Source organism: Scyliorhinus canicula, chromosome 21 (assembly GCF_902713615.1).
Source record: "Scyliorhinus canicula chromosome 21, sScyCan1.1, whole genome shotgun sequence".
NCBI classification, from domain to species: Eukaryota; Metazoa; Chordata; class Chondrichthyes; order Carcharhiniformes; family Scyliorhinidae; genus Scyliorhinus; species Scyliorhinus canicula.
In genome coordinates, this window is record NC_052166.1 from 34,277,814 (window position 1) to 34,294,063 (window position 16,250).

Consider the following 16,250-nt stretch of genomic DNA (forward strand, 5'->3'; position numbering starts at 1 on the left):
CGCGGGGCGGCTGAGGGGCATCCCGGCCCGCGCATGCGCGGGTTTCGTGCAAATACGCGATGACGTCATCCACGCATGCGCGGGTTGGAGTCTTACAATCCGCGCATGCGCGGCTGACGTCATATGACGCGTCAGCCGGCGCTAACTCCGGCAAGCGGGCTTAACGAAATTCGTTAAGCCCGTGATGCCGGAGCTTGCGGCGTCGGGCTGCTAGCCCCGACCGGGGACCAGAATCGGTTCCCGGTCGGGAAGGGGCGCGCTGGCGTCAAACCCGCCCGGGTTTGACGCCAGCCTTACGATTTCTCCCGTTTTGGGAGAATCGCGCCCTATGTGCCTTCTCCAATCAGAAACCATGGTTTAATTGGGAGATTCACTCCCTACTGAAGTCCAGGTCTGAGGCATTCAAGACAGGCAACCCTGTACCTATCAATGTACCTCGTGACAATAATTCTAAATCTAACTTACATTAATATAGCACCAGTAATGTATTCGCCATCCAGCCACATTCCGAGTGATTAAAATCACGATGTTCAAGAAATTGAAGTAGGCTGTCTTGGTGAGGAAATGAGTGGTTTGTCAGAAACTCGCCTCAAGGTTAAATAGGATTCCATTCTTGCGAAATGCCTCATTCTGCCTCAGGTGTCTGCGCGGAGTCTGCACGTCCTCCCCGTGTGTGCGTGGGTTTCCTCCGGGTGCTCCGGTTTCCTCCCACAGTCCAAAGATGTGCGGGTTAGGTGGATTGGCTATGCTAAATTGCCCTTAGTGTCCTAAAAAATAAGGTTAATGGGGGGGTTGTTGGGTTACTGGTATAGGGTGGATACATTGACTTGAGTAGGGTGATCATTGCTCGGCACAACATCGAGGGCCGAAGGGCCTGTTCTGTGCTGTACTGTTCTATGGGAGTGGTGGGGTTGCTGGTTAAGGAATGGTGTTCCTTGTGGGGACCAAAGAAAAAGATTATTTTTTTGAAATATTTTCGGTGGAGAAAATTGCTGCCCCTTCTGGGACTAGGTGTCAGGCAAGCAGCATGACCAATGAGGAAGGCGAGGTGGAGTTGGTTGTTGTCAGTGTACATGTGGAAGATGATGCTGTGTTTACTGATTATGTCACTTGAGGGGCAGTATTTAGATGGGAAATGGGAGTGGACAAAAGGTGGAATCCTGGGGCAACTCCAGAGCTCACAGTGGGGGAGCAGGATGATAAACCATTGCAGCTTTTTCTTTCGTTGCAACTGGATAGGATATGAATGGAACAAGATGAGGGAAGCACCATTCAGCGAATGACAGTGGAGAGTTGTAGGAGGATGGCAAGGGGAAACCATGTCAAAGGCTGCAGACAAGTTGAGAAGAATGAGGAGGGATACTTCACCATGGTCACAGTCACATTCGTATCATTTGTAACTTTGATAAGAGATATTTAATTACTGAGGCATGCTGGGAACCTGATTGGAGGGAATCAAATATTAGGTTACAAGAAATATGGACATATTTGGACAAATATGAACATAGGGCAGCACGGTAGCATAGTGGTCAGGCAGCACGGTAGCATAGTGGTTAGCACAATTGCTTCACAGCTCCAGGGTCCCAGGTTCGATTCCCGGCTTGGGTCACTGTCTGTGCGGAGTCTGCACGTTCTCCCCGTGTGTGCGTGGGTTTCCTCCGGGTGCTCCGGTTTCCTCCCACAGTCCAAAGATGTGCAGGTTAGGTGGATTGGCCATGCTAAATTGCCCTTAGTGTCCAAAATTGCCCTTGGTGTTGGATGGGGTTACTGGGTTATGGGGATAGGGTGGGGGTGTGGGCTTGGGTAGGGTGCTCTTTCCAAGAGCTGGTGCAGACTCAATGGGCTGAATGGCCTCCTTCTGCATTGTAAATTCTATGAGATATTTGATAAATGACAACATGTTCAATGACTTTTGAGGAAAAAATGTTAGCGAGGACAGAGGGATTGAGACTGGGCTTTTGGATTACATGGTGATGATGGCAGATTTGAAGGGCAGGGACACAGTAGCTGAGGTGAGAGAACCACAAACAATATCAGTAGCATGGGGGGCAAAAAATGCATACAGAACAGAGCAGAGAAGCACATGATCAGAGAGAATGCAAAGAGACCATGAGAGAGATCGTATGCCTAGACCTGACCCCCAAATTGTTGGTGAGGTTCCATTTGGGACCAACTGCATTTTGTTTAAGGTAGACAAAGTTCAAGATACTAAGTGAATAAAACCATGAGTTTTGAAAAAAAACTTCACTAAACAAAGTCAGGAATGAAAAATATCTATCTTAGATACTGTAACATTCAGTATGAGGCACATGCGAATTAACAGGTAAACTGTGATCAAACACACTGCACAATAAATGGCAGATATGACCAGAATAGAGTCCACGATTTCTCAACAACCCACTCAGGTGTCAGAAATATTGTGACTTAACCAATCTCACTGGAACTCTGTGTCTCTCACGATGGGTTCCAATCTTCACATTTGAAGATCTTGTTTGGAATTCTCTCCAAATGTTGTTCTAACTCGGGTGGCTTCAATGACCGCCCATCCAACAGGGTTTCCATCTCATCTCCTGAGATTCCATTCCCGTGGATTCAAGAATCTACACTTAAACACCAGTTTATAAGCAAAACGTCAGATCTTCAGCCACACTAAATAGGCTGCTATTGCTCCAAAGGGGTACCTTTCTCCCATTGGCCTACAACATGGAGACACCAACATTTGGCTGCCTTCTTGGATCTTCAGGGCTTCTCCTGAGCCCTCTTTATTTCCCAGGGTTTTTCGCAAGGCCACTTCACTTAAAGTGTGATATCTTCAGCCCTTTCTCAAATTGGAGTCTCTTCTTCTGCTCTTCTCTTTTTCTTTATCTTAGCTGGGATGTGCTTCTGTCCCCTCTCCCTGTCCTTTGCCTGGGACACTTGCTGGCTATGGTGCTCTACTCCCAGCCACCCCACCTGGGTTTTTGTGCCATTTTCCATTTTGTTTCTTTTATGCGCAGGTTATGAGCATGTGCACTAGGCCGCTCCACCAATACACCAATACAATACACCAGTGCGAAAACCCAATGCTCGTCTGGAGTTGAAGTTCCAAGCTCAACAAGGTTAGTATAGTTTTCATAACAGAAGTCATAATGAAACATTTAGGAAGGCAAAGAGGAACTATGAACTTAAATTATTAAGCAACATAGTACAAAGAGCATAATTTTACAAGAACATCAAGAACATCAATAAAAAAAATGAAAGGCTGTGATTTAGAAGGATGATACCAGACATACATGTATCATATCAGGAAAGGATTGATATACTCAGTCTCTCTGTTCTTCAAAAAGAAGGTTGAGGGGAATTTAACAGTGATATTTAAATTTTAAAAGATTTTGTTAAAATGGATACAGAGAGCATGCTTACTCTTGTGGGAAAGAGCACCACCAGAGGGCATTAATAGAGGACAGACACTGAGAAATCCAAAAGGAATTCTTCACCAAAAGAGTGGTGAGTATCTAGAACTCCTTACCACAGGGAGTGGTTGATGCGAATAATACGGATATATTTAGGGGAAAGTTAGAGAAGCATATGAGGAAGGAAGGATTGATTGTTTACGATGGGTTTAGATGAGGAATGATGGGCTGGTTGGGTTAAAGGGCCTGTTTCTGTGCTGTAGATCATGGGCAGGATTCTCCAGCGCCTGACGCCAAAATCGGAAGCGCAATTGGGCGGAGAATCAGTTTTGATGCTGAAATCGTGGCCAGCGCCGGTTTCACTCCAAATTGCAATCCTCCGGCGCCTTGACAATGATGTCAATGCATTCCAGAACGTACGTACAGTCACTTGAATTGATCCAGGTGCGGCGCCAGTTTTGCTGTCGTGGAATTTCACAAATCCTGCCTCGGCGTCAACACTTAGTCTCAGGAACAGAGGATCCCGCCACAGATATAAGGCCTGTGCTAAAGAACATTGCTTTGTGTCTTCAAGCACACTTTTCAAAGAAGAATCTTTACCTTGAGCAGGTATACCAGCCTGACCCGGTATACTCCAGGGCCTCTGTCATGCTCCGCCTCCACTGGGGCAAATTCCCAATGGCGAGGTTCACTTGTGCTTTTAAAAATCGTGAAATAGGTGTCGTGGCTGCTGAGGGAGGGAGAGGGACTACAGAAAGTGTCCAACACCGCCATAGTTTGTTGACAGTTGTGCTGCTGGCCAGGAGGCTTATGCCAGGATGAGGAGAGGAAAGTGGGGCGGGGGGGGTTAAGCGGGGGTTGGCCAGGAGGTGGGCTATAGGGTCGGGGTGGATGGGCATGGAACACCATTGCCACGGCCTGCAAGGCAGCCATGCATGCCTCTGACTGCCCACTGTGAACTTAGGGCCAAAGGTCGTGTGGGTGTCCCCCTGGGCACCTCCCTAGGTTTCCTCTGGCCCCAACTGACCCATCAGCAGGAAGGGCATGTTCCAGCGCAGCCAGTGCCATCTGGTTGGCTTGGATAAGTTTTAGTGGGGAATGACTTGTGTATATGTGGCTGCAGTTTGTCAGCCTCCCGAGTGTCAATCAGACCCAGCAAATCCAGCACCGTTTTTCATTGGAATCGATTGTGTTCCATGTGGCACCGGTGTTAGCCCCTCCACACTCGCTGAATTGATCCAGGTGCGGCGCCAGTTTTGCTGTCGTGGAATTTCACGAATCCTGCCTCGGCATCAACACTTAGTCTCAGGAACAGAGGATCCCGCCACAGATCTAAGGCCTGTGCTTAAGAACATTGCTTTGTGTCTTCAAGCATACTTTTCAAAGAAGAATCTTTACCTTTAGCAGCCAGATAACGGGGTAGTCAATTCATTAAATGTTTGCGCATCAGTCGTACACAGCAAAATCTTGCATCATTGGAACTATACAACTTGTTTCCCATCATTCATTTTCTGAGCTCATGACAGTCTTTGAGGTTATGGTTCTCTCACTAGCTAAATAAAGTATTCCATGTCTGTCAATGTCTAAAGGCATTATTGTGTTATTTTTAGAGAGGCATTAGGGAGGTTTATTTTTCTATGTCATTACCCATCTAATTTGACATCTACAACTAAAAAGGCGGACACTCAGCACCCATTAATGCCCCTTCACCTGGACACATCAATCAGTGACTCATTTTCAAGTTTCCTTCCACCCTTAATAGGTGACACTCAGAAACCTATTCTGGACTTTCCCACTGATTCAGCTCAGATTAGATGCAAACCCTTTTAAAGGAATCTTGTTCCTCAGTTTCTATCTTTCACCGAAGAATCACTGCTGCAATACATCTAATATCTCCAATCACTGGTATTGAGAGTCTAACATCAACAGTTTTCCACTCAACATTATTCTGAATTGTAGCAGACTCACTATTAGGAACAGTGCTATTTTCAATTATTCGGCAGATTCTATGGATGTCACACTGGTATATATCAATCAGCACATACACTGTGGCAATATAAGATGGCATTCTTATTTCAGAATTTAGATGACTAATGGTTCGGTTTAACTTCCAATGTTTATGGCATCTTTTCTTTCTTATGTTTAGATTATGGAGATGTTACAGCTTGTCCACTGAGAGAACATATAGGAAAATTACTAAGGTACAATCTGTGCAATTTAATGGGTGAGACAAAAATCTGAGATCATAGAAGTATGGCAAGTCTGTGAAAGAACCAATCTTGTTCTGTACACCTTTATGTTGCAGAATCAATCCTAGCTAAATCAAAAGAAAGAACTCGCACTTTGAGAGTACAATCTCAGATATCCCACATTGCTTCTCAGACAATTAAGTACAATTTATTTTTTCTTCCAGTCCAGTGACCATTGTACCATAGGAAAGTGTTGCAACCAAAATTGTACAAGGCAAGATCTGTCAAATGATGATGATGTGATAAATGGCCAGCTAATCTGCTTTCCAAATGTTAGCTGAAGGATAAATATAGGCAATCAGGGCCCTTTTCCTCTTTGCTCAGTGCTATTGAGAGGGCAGGTCTTCACCCGAAATCTTCTGAGGAAGCTTTTGGGGATCAGTTTTGTGTTTAACGTAACAGCTAGACTTATATGGGCTGCTTAAAATTAATCACACCTCCCCAAAGCAGCTTGCTTGGTAATATTGGACGCTGAGCAATGTTGGAAGAAAAGTTAGACTTTTTAAGAGAGAGATAGTAAAGTGCTGGAGACAAATTTGTCACTTTGCCTGCATTGGTTGAGCTGAATTTCTTAACTTTTAATATTTCTGCAAGGTTAAATTCAGTAGGGTTTTTTTTCAATAAGAAGCTGACAATTTGGTCCGACAGTGATATGGAATGCAAATTAGTGGTAAAATGATGAGTCACTTACACATTTTGTGTCATTGTGATAGTGTGGCCTTGTAACCCTGAGAAGTTATCATTCCATTCTATTCAAAGAGACAGGAACTTGTCTGATACACACAAGTTCTAGCTACTTATTCCCAAATGAAGGAGCAGGTGTTGCATTCAGACTGGTGACTTTGATTGACAGCTTCGTATGCCATCATCCCCCCCCCCCCCCCCCCCCCCCCCACCCCCATCATAAGTAATTAAAGCTGGTGTTTGTCTCTTCATCCCTCTTTCTCTGGCAGTGTTTGCGATCGGGCTGTGCCTCTGCAAACAGCGACAGTTGCCAGGCCGGCTATCTTAGCAAGCAAAGTGAACTTCCATTCATGGAGTCAGTCAATTTCTTCATCATTTCAACTTAGTTGAAAAGCAGAGGAAATAGAGAACACATTATCTTAAAAGAGAGCAATTACTGGTTTAAAGCTGTGTCTGTCTCAACCGAGTGCTTACAGGCTAACGTAAATAAAAGGGCGAAGCATTTTGATGTGCTTGGAATGGTTCACAAGGCCAGAGTTAAAAACAAACTTAATCGGAATGGACTATGTTGCAGTGCGAGGCAAGATGATGAGGCAGTATTAAATCACAGCGCTATTTATTTAATAAAAGAAGAACTTTAAATACAGAACAGTACAACCTCCACATAGGTTGACTTCCCTTTACTCCCAGGATTGCTCTGATGATTGGATTTGCTTATTGTCACGTGTACCGAGGTACAGTGAAAAGTATTTTTCCGCGTGCAGCTCAAACAGATCACTTAATACATGAAAAGAAAATAAGGAATAGGGCAACACATGATACACAATGTAAATACATAGACACAGGCATCTGATGAAGCATACAGGAGTGTAGTATAAATCAGATCAGTCCGTAAGAGGGTTGTTTAGGAGTCTGGTAACAGCGGGGAAGAAGCTGTTTTTGAATCTGTTTGCGTGTATTCTCAGACTTTAGTATCTCTTGCCTGATGGAAGAAGTTGGAAGAGTGAGTAAGCCGGGTAGGAGGGGTCTTTGATTATGCTGCCTGCTTTCCCAAGGTAGCGGGAGGTGTAGATAGAGTCAATTGATGGGAGGTGGGTTTGTGTGATGGACTGGGCAGTGTTCACAACTCTCTAGAGTTTCTTGAGGTCTTGGGCCGAGCCAGCGCCGGCCCTAGGGTTGCTGGCGCCCCGGGCAAGCTGAACTTCGGCGCCCTTCGGGGGGGGGGGGGGGGGGGACGGGCCCGGGGGGGCGGGGTGGGGCCGGGGGGGCAGACGGAGGGGGGACGGAGGAGGAGGCGGACGGAGGGGGGGTGGCGGACGGGGGGGGGGGGGGCGGCGGACGGAGGGGGGTGGACGGAGGGGGGGGGGGGGAGGGGGCCGCCCTGGGGGAGGGCGGCCACCGCGCATGCGCTGGTTGGCACCGGCCCAACTGCGCATGCGCGGGACCCGAGTCTCTGGCGCCCCCTAGCACATGGCGCCTGGGCGACTGCCCGAGTTGCCGGTACCTTGGGCCGGCCCTGGGCCGAGCAGTTGCTATACCAGGCTGTGATGCAGCCAGATAGGATACTTTCTATGATGCACCTGTAAATGTTGGTAAGAGTCAATGTGGACATGCCAAATTTCCTTAGTTTCCTGAGGAAGTATCGGCGTGGTTGAGCTTTCTTGGTCATAGCATCGACGTGTGTGGACCAGGGCAGATTTTTGGTGATGTGCACATCTAGGAATTTGAAGCTGTCAACCATCTCCACCTCAGCCCAGTTGATGCAGATAGGGGTGTGTATAATACTTTGCTTATAGTCAATAACCAGCTCTTTAGTTTTGCTGATATTGAGGGAGAGATTCACAAGATTCTCTAACTCCCTCCAGTATTCTGCCTTGTCGTTGTTCGAAATCCAACCCACTACGGTCGTGTCATCAGCAAACTTGTGGATTGAGTTGGAGCTGAACTTTGCCAAGCAGTCGTTTTTGTATAGGGAGTGTAGGGGGCTAAGTACGCAACCTTACGGGCCTCCTGTATTGAGGACTATCGTGGATCAGGTGTTGTTGTTTATCCTTACTGATTGTTGTCTATGGGTCAGAATGTCGAGGATCCAGTTGCAGAGGGAGGGGCGAAGTCCTAGGTTTTAGAACTTTGATATGAAGTTGGCTGGGATTATGGTGTTGAATGCGGAGCTGTAGTCAATAAATAGGAGTCTGATGTAGGAGTCCTTGTTTCGAAATGCTCCAGGGATGAGTGTAGAGTCCAGTGTGATAGCATCTGCTGTGGGACGGTTGCGACGGTATGTGAATTGCAGTGGATCTAGGCATTCCCTGACAACCAGGTCTGCACCAAGTCTGTCCCAATAGGCTTCGGGCAGTCACATGGCCAGCAAGAGATCACACCTGAAAGGGGCCACGCTAACACATTTCTCCCTCCATAAGTTCGCTTACAGCTACCCAAAATACAAAAGCAGAAAAACTCTTATTTACAATTATATACAGTCAAAGAGAGTTATAGTCAGGAAGCTCAAAGTAAGGTTCATGAGGTAAGCCTATCAGGAGACTTCCTAACTCTTGCCAAGCGCCTAATCTTGGCAAGCGACTTTTCCTAACTTGAAGCATCTGAGTTCACAGCAGGGGCATGCAAACTTGTGGGGCGCGATTCAGCGACTGCATTGCGCCCAGAGTGGATCTGTGCACAACGGGTGAATCACACCTGATCCCCAAATCTGGCTCCGTGCTTGGTACGGGGCCGACTCACTACACCCGGCGCGATCTGGATCTCACCATCAGGCTTATTTAAATAACCAGATGTCGTATGCCCCCGGTACCTGGGTGTTATCGGCCTGTTACCCTGGCAGTGGAGGAAGTGCCAAGGTGCCTGAGTGCCAGGTTGGCAGCACCGGGATTGAGCACGGGTGGGGCCTTGCCCACAAGAGGGAGATGAGCGTTGGTTCCAGGGCCCCAGAACAGGTTGGGTGGGTTGAAGGGGGGGGTCCTGAAAGCCGCTCAGGGAGAAACTCCCTGAGATCTGGTGAATAGTGAGGTGAATCGCGGCACTGCAGCCACCGTGAAACATCCCGCAAAAGCATCCAAAAAGCGCACTTTAACTTTTGTCCGCTGGATTGCAGTCGTAGATTTAAAGAAGGGCAGTACTGACTATCCTCTCTACTCATTCTGTGGCCGCACATGTTGCCCTTGAGATGATCTCGGTTCTAAAACCACTGATTCTGCAAGTGGTAGACTGAATACTTGGACTGGGTCTGCAGCCCTAGTTTTGGGGACAACAGTTTCTCGCCTTATCAAGTGATCTACATGTTCTCTCACTTCGCGGCACTGTGGGTCGATGACATAAACTGCCAGGTCAGTCCTGCCAACAGCCCTCTCAGGCATTCACTCTTGTCCTTCTTCAAAATTTTGCATGGAAACTAAAGCTTCTGTTTCAAACGACGTGTGCCCCTTGGCTGCGCCATGACAGACATTCCATCGGTTGTATGACAGGATAAAATCAACAGGCTGAACACAAAACAGCAGAAAAGTTGAGTTGCAAAGAGAGCTCAATGACAGCAAGGAGAGGGAGCGATCCAGGGATGGCTCAGTTACACTGAGGAGAGAGGGTGAGGAGCTCAGGGAAACAAAAGAGAGGAAACGCCGGAGAGAACTCAGGGAGATTGGGGAGAATGAATTCAGAGACACTGAAGATGACCGTGAGAGAGCTCAGGGACACCAAGGAAGAAGAAACAAAGGCAGAGTTTGAGAGAGAAAGACCCTGGGAGGGCAGAGGGGCAATACGCACAGAAACATTGATGGGAGGATGTCCACACAGGTATCAGCAACATTAAAGGCTGCCATTGTGTTTTCTCATATTCTGGGACTCTTGCGTAGTTCAGTATTAATGTTCAGTTGTATATCACTCAAGTGAGTCTGAAGTCATTGACAGAAAATTCACAAAAACTAAAGGCTTAAGTGAAAACATTCCATAATATGCGGCCAAGAAACACTTCACTGAAGAACCTTTTTAGAAAGCCTCAGAATCACTCAGCCAGTCATTCTGTGTGTGCCATCTGTGCATTTTCACAAGCAGTTCAGAGGCATTGAAGGTCATGTTAACCACCAAAAATGGATGGGTTAGAACAAATGAGATGTTAAAATATAAAATATCTCAAACCTGAATCCAACCCACCAAAAACTTGCCATTTCTATTTCTAACAGAGGTGGGGCAGGCAAACAACCCACTCTTTCTCTGTGAGTCCATCAATTAAATATTTTGATAAGATTTTGTGCCACCAATTTTATCTCTCATCTGGCAGTAACAGCAGTCGGCCAGGTTTTCCAAGCCTAAGGAAATCTGGGAACTGAAGAAACAGGACTGCATTTCCAGCACTGCTTGTGGGCCAGGAGGAGCGGTAGTGCTTCCCTCCAGCATCACCTCAGGAAAATCTTATCTGACACCAAGTAATCGCACCATGGGCGAAATTCTCCAACCCCACGCAGGGTCGGAGAATCGCCTGGGGGCGCCTAAAATTCCGCCCCCACCGTGGCAGAGATTCTCCGCCACCCGGGAAGTGGCGGGGGCAGGAATCTCGCCCCGCCGATCAAAGAGGCCCCTGCGGCGATTCTCCGGCCCGGATGGGCCAAAGTCCCGCCGCTGGGAGGCCTCTCCCGCCGCCAAGGTTTAAACCACCTCTGGAACGGCGGGCTCAGCGGCGCGAGCAGGCCCCCGGGGTCCTCGGGGGGCGGCGGGGCGATCGAACCCCGGGGGGTGCCCCCACGGTGGCCTGGCCCGCGATCGGGGCCCCCCGCTCAGACTGCGGGCCAGTGCCCTGGCTGCACTCTTTCTCCTTCCGCGCCGCCACGGCCTCCGCCATGGCGGAAGCGGAAGAGAACCCCGCATCGCGCATGCGCCGGCAGTGATGTCAGCGGCCAGCTGCCGCTGACGTCACTGCCGGCGCATGCGCTGACCGGCGAAAGCCTTTCGGCCAGCCCCGCACCGGGGGCGCCGATTTTTTGCGCCAGTCTTCTGGTGCCAACCGCTCCGGCGCGGGGCTGGCCCCCAAAGGTGGGGAGAATTCCCCACCTTTGGGGAGGTGCGACCCCTGAGTGGTTGGCGCCACTCCCCTACTCCGGGACCTTCCGTCACGCCGGGTAGGGGAGAATGCCGCCCACTATCTGTGATCATTGACCTCGCCGGTGATCACCAGCTCTCCACAATCACTGACTTCGCCCATGATTATCAATCACACTATCCCTACATCCCATAATCATCAGACACTGACATAACGTCTTGCCACCCTGAGTGCTGGAATGTGGCGACCAGGGGCTTTTCACAGTTACTTCACTGCAGTGTAAGCTTACTTGTGACAATAAAGATTATTTATTATTATGAATCACCAATATTCATTCATTCTGAAAACAGTTGTTGAAGTAGGAAACCTGAACTGCACTCCCTTGATGAGACACGGGAGAAATTGGAGGAAAAGCTGGGCATGGAGATAGGGGTAGGATTCTGGATTGAAGCACTCCACAGGGCGAACTCCACATCTTCGTGCGCAAGGCTCAGCCTAATGCAGCTAAAGGTGGTGCAAAGGGCGCATGAGCGGGTTCTTCCTGGAGGTGGAGGACAAGTGTGAATGTTGCCAGTGAGGCCCGGCCAAACAAACCCACATGTTCTGGTCTTGCCCCAGGCTTGTCGGGTAATGGACGACCTTTTCTAAGGCCATGTCCAAGGTTGGGTAGTGCGGGTGGAGCTATGTGCACTGGTGGCGGTCTTCGGGGTATTGGAACAGGTAGAACTCTTTATGGAGAGAAGGGCAGATGTCCTTGCCTTTGTCTCCATGATCGACCATCCTAGGTTCCTGCTCAGATGGCGATTGGCAATGCCACCCAAGGCCGCAGACTGGCTATCCGATCGAGCAGAATTTCTCAAACTAAAGAAGGTAAAAAGTCATCCGGTGTTCAGAGGAAGGCTTCCAGAACTCATGGAGGCTAATCACCAGCCTGCTCCAAGACCTGAATTAAACAAAAACAAGAGAGGCTGACAGTCTCTGATAGAGTATTGTAACTAAAATAACATGTCAAAGGGAACTTATTAAACCAAAATGTCATTCTAGGGAGTGATGCTGCATCCCAGACCCCAGGCCTATTGGTCATGAAGGGCCTAAAATGTGCAAGTGGCACTGCTTGCTCCTTCTCCATGGCCACCTGGCCACAGACGTAGCCACGGTAGAGGGGCAGACAGTCGGGTCGGTGGCCCTCTTGACCGCCCGTTGCCTGGACCTGTTCATAGCCAAATCAACAAAGCCCAGGGGCAGGCGTAAATGATTGCAGTTCAGGCACCTTTTTGTTGCAAGGGTTACTCCTGGTTTCTTGTTACTCGATGTCCTGAGTCATTGTGCTTTTATTCAATTTCTTCACCCAGCACTGGAATTTTCCAAGGAATACAGTGGGTCAGGAAGCTGCCCCCCTGCCCTGAGAACATCCTTTTGTTCAGCAACTGCTGTGCATGGGTGGTTTATCTTCCATTTTGACGCCTTTACAGCTGCAGAGTTATATGCTAATTGGCTTTAACACGGGTCACGCGAGGGCGATATGAGGAAATCAGGTCCAGATATGAGATCCCAATGTAGCAGGCAATTAAAAAGACTGAGGGGAAAGAAAACCTGCTAACACAAAGTCAGATAGCAATGCCCTCAACTAGCTGATTTATATTGTCCCAGTCAGCCTAAAGTTCTTTGGTGGGAAGACAGAGGCTGCCCCAGATCCATTGTACTTTGGGACACTCCTGTCTGACCAGCTATTAGCACATTACAGAGTCTTCTGGCCTCTTTGTCTCTCAATGGGCGGTTTGTTGCATATCAATAGCATGGCTCTGTTCTTTTGTCTAAATGGGAGTGGGTGTATCTTAGAGAGAGAGAGACACAGAGAAGGCATGCTGTTTTGAACAGGCACATTAGAAAATTTTGGAAATAGACCGAGAGAGGTCATGAAAGTGACAGAGCAGAAGACTTTGGAAATCGACCGAGCGGTCATGAAAGTTGTTATAAGGCACACTTTAGAAAACAGGTTCAGAACAAATGCCAGAACAAAATTTGCTTTGCAAACGCAATTATTGCCTTTGTCTGCCTGTGAAAGTGGCATGAGAGCTGCATGTTCTGCTACAGTGTTGTTTAATGGGAAGTAATAATAATAATCTTTATTGTCACAAGTGGGCTTACAATTAATACTGCAATGAAGTTACTGTGAAAAGTCCCGAGGCACCACATTCCGGCGCCTGTTTGGGTACACCGAGGGAGAATTCAGAATGTCCAAATTACCTAACAGCATGTCTTTCGGGACTTGGATCACCATTGTCCATTCATTACATCCTTGCTGATCGAGATGTGCAGATTATATTCTGCATAGCAGAGTGACCCTGGTACATTAGTGCTGCCTTGGGGAAAATAAGTTAATGAATCTATTGCAGCCTGACTGATAATGTCCTAAAGCTGCACCATGTGGGTTATTGGAACCTGTTAGGACACATTCCTTGTGTGCTGTTTTAAAGGGAATTGCCAAAACATGTTCTTTACTTCCATTAGGTATCTCTTTAGACAATTAGAGACCCGGAGGAAACCGGAGCACCCGGAGGAAACCTATGCAGACACAGGGAGAATGTGCAGACTCCACACAGACAGTGACCCAAGCGAAAATTGACCTGGGATCCTGGAGCTGTGAAGCAACAGGTGCAGTGTGTTAAGATTAAGAAACTGCATTCAATCTGTTATTGTTTGGGTTGAAGTTAAAATCTTTGTTTGTTTTGTTTTCTTTTAATAACATTTGTTTAAAAGATAACCAAACGCCATTTTTATATTCTCACCCCTGGAATGAATCGATCTTTCCACACCATCTTAAAACTTTAAAACGTTATGGCTCTGGTTCAGCCTCTTGGCCACTGCCAAGTGCCGACCAGGCATCCTTATCACACAGGGCTCTGTCCAAACGATTAGTTTGTTAAACCTGACTTTTTAACGCTCCTCATGAAATCTTCAGGGTTGGCTTGTTTCCCTATCATGCCTTGAGAACATAGTCTGTTGGCCATTTACAGCTGAAACTGCAACTGCAGCAATTTTATCAACTGCATTGTCCATTTTCTCAGAATGCCTCAAATTCAACAGTGGGGCACAGGTCTACACCAGGCATGAAGTAATATTCAGCCAGACTGCAAGAATCTTCATGCAGCCAAACTTCAACACAAAGTATTTGAACGACTGCTCAGTATCACTTACAAGTGGAGATACACTCCAACTTCACACTAAGTGCTAACGCAGACCTTTTATACTTAGTGAGCGAGTTGTGTTTCACAATAAATCGTAGTATAAGCCAATAACTTATTAAGAAAGTTACGTTGACATGGCTAAACTATGAAGTGAAGGTCATATGATGTCACCTAAACTAAATCTGCCTCTTCCAAAATAATAATTTTACATTGAGAAGAACCATTGTTGTCCAAAACAATGTTTAAACAGCCTTTTGCTGCAGCAATAATATAAAGTCAAATTCTGGTTTCTCACAAAAATGAAACAACCTTTCTATAATGAACAGTGGTCTCTCACAGAAATTTGCTCCAGGATTAAGTACAACATGGAGGCACCCGAGGTTGCTGATGAACAGAATTTATTTAATTCAATATCGTAAGGAACAGGAACCCGACAGTCTGCTAAACTTTGAGAAGTATAATGAGCGTACTCTGTAGATTCTTATAGTCCGAATTAAATGTCACCCCTTCTCTCAACCATACTTTCAGCTAGAATCTTGCCCCTCACCTTTACTGCGCCCTCACTGTTTTCTCACTTATATCTTCATCTTGCCCTCAAAGACCATTTCTTACCCGCCACCCTAACCACACTCAGCTGTAGCCTCCCCACTTTTCCATTATCCACTTTCCTCCTCACAGATTCATCACAGGCATCATCCCTTCATTCTTAGATTCAGCTATTACCCCCCCAGCCCTCACGTCATTCCATCGTTCTTTCATCCCACCATCACTCCTAGACACTCACATGCCCCTTATTCCTGGAACTGGCATAGTGGGCCAAACAGCTGGCTTGTAATACAGAACAAGGCGAGCAGCGCGGGTTCAATTTCCCTACCAGCCTCCCCGAACAGGTGCCGGAATGTGGTGACTAGGGGCTTTTCACAATAACTTCATTGAAGCCTACTTGTGACAATAAGCGGTTATTATTATTAACTTAGACTTTCTTGAACCTCTCCTTATCCCTGACAATTACCCATTACCTCCTCTGTTCCAAATTAAAGTCTGTTTCCCTTCACTTTCTCACATTGATTACCAGCTTATGGACACCTCGATTGCACCTAGGGAAGAGGATCAGAGTGAAGGTTTAAAGATTAAGGGTGAAGATTTTGAGAAAGTGAATAGTTTCAAGTGGTGCTGCTGAACATGTCATTGATAGTAGAAGATGGTAAGATGGAAATGGAAATTAGGCAATGGATTAGCTCTGGATGGAGTAATTGGAAGAAGTGCAATGGAGTGTTATGTGATAGAAAAATATTGTTGAAACTGAAGGAAAGAATATACAAGAGAGCTGTGAGTCTGACCACATTACAGGGTGGTAGCAGGAGTGAATCAATCAAAGGTGACAATCAAACAGCTGCCTGGCCCTGGGTGTAACAAATTTATTCAGTGTTGTTATAGCTGTGAGGCAAGTGGAGAGTATTCCATCACAGTCCATGTGCCATGTAAATGGTGGAGAGGCTTTGGGGAGTCAGGAGGTGAGATACTTACTGCAGAATTCCTAGCCCCTTAGCACTGCTGCCTCACGGCGCTGAGGACCCGGGTTTGAATCCCGGCCTTGGGTCACTGTCCGTGTCGAGTTTGCACATTCTCCCCGTGTTTGCGTGGGGTTCGCCCCCCACAACCCAAAGATGCGCAGGGAAGGTGGATCAGCCAC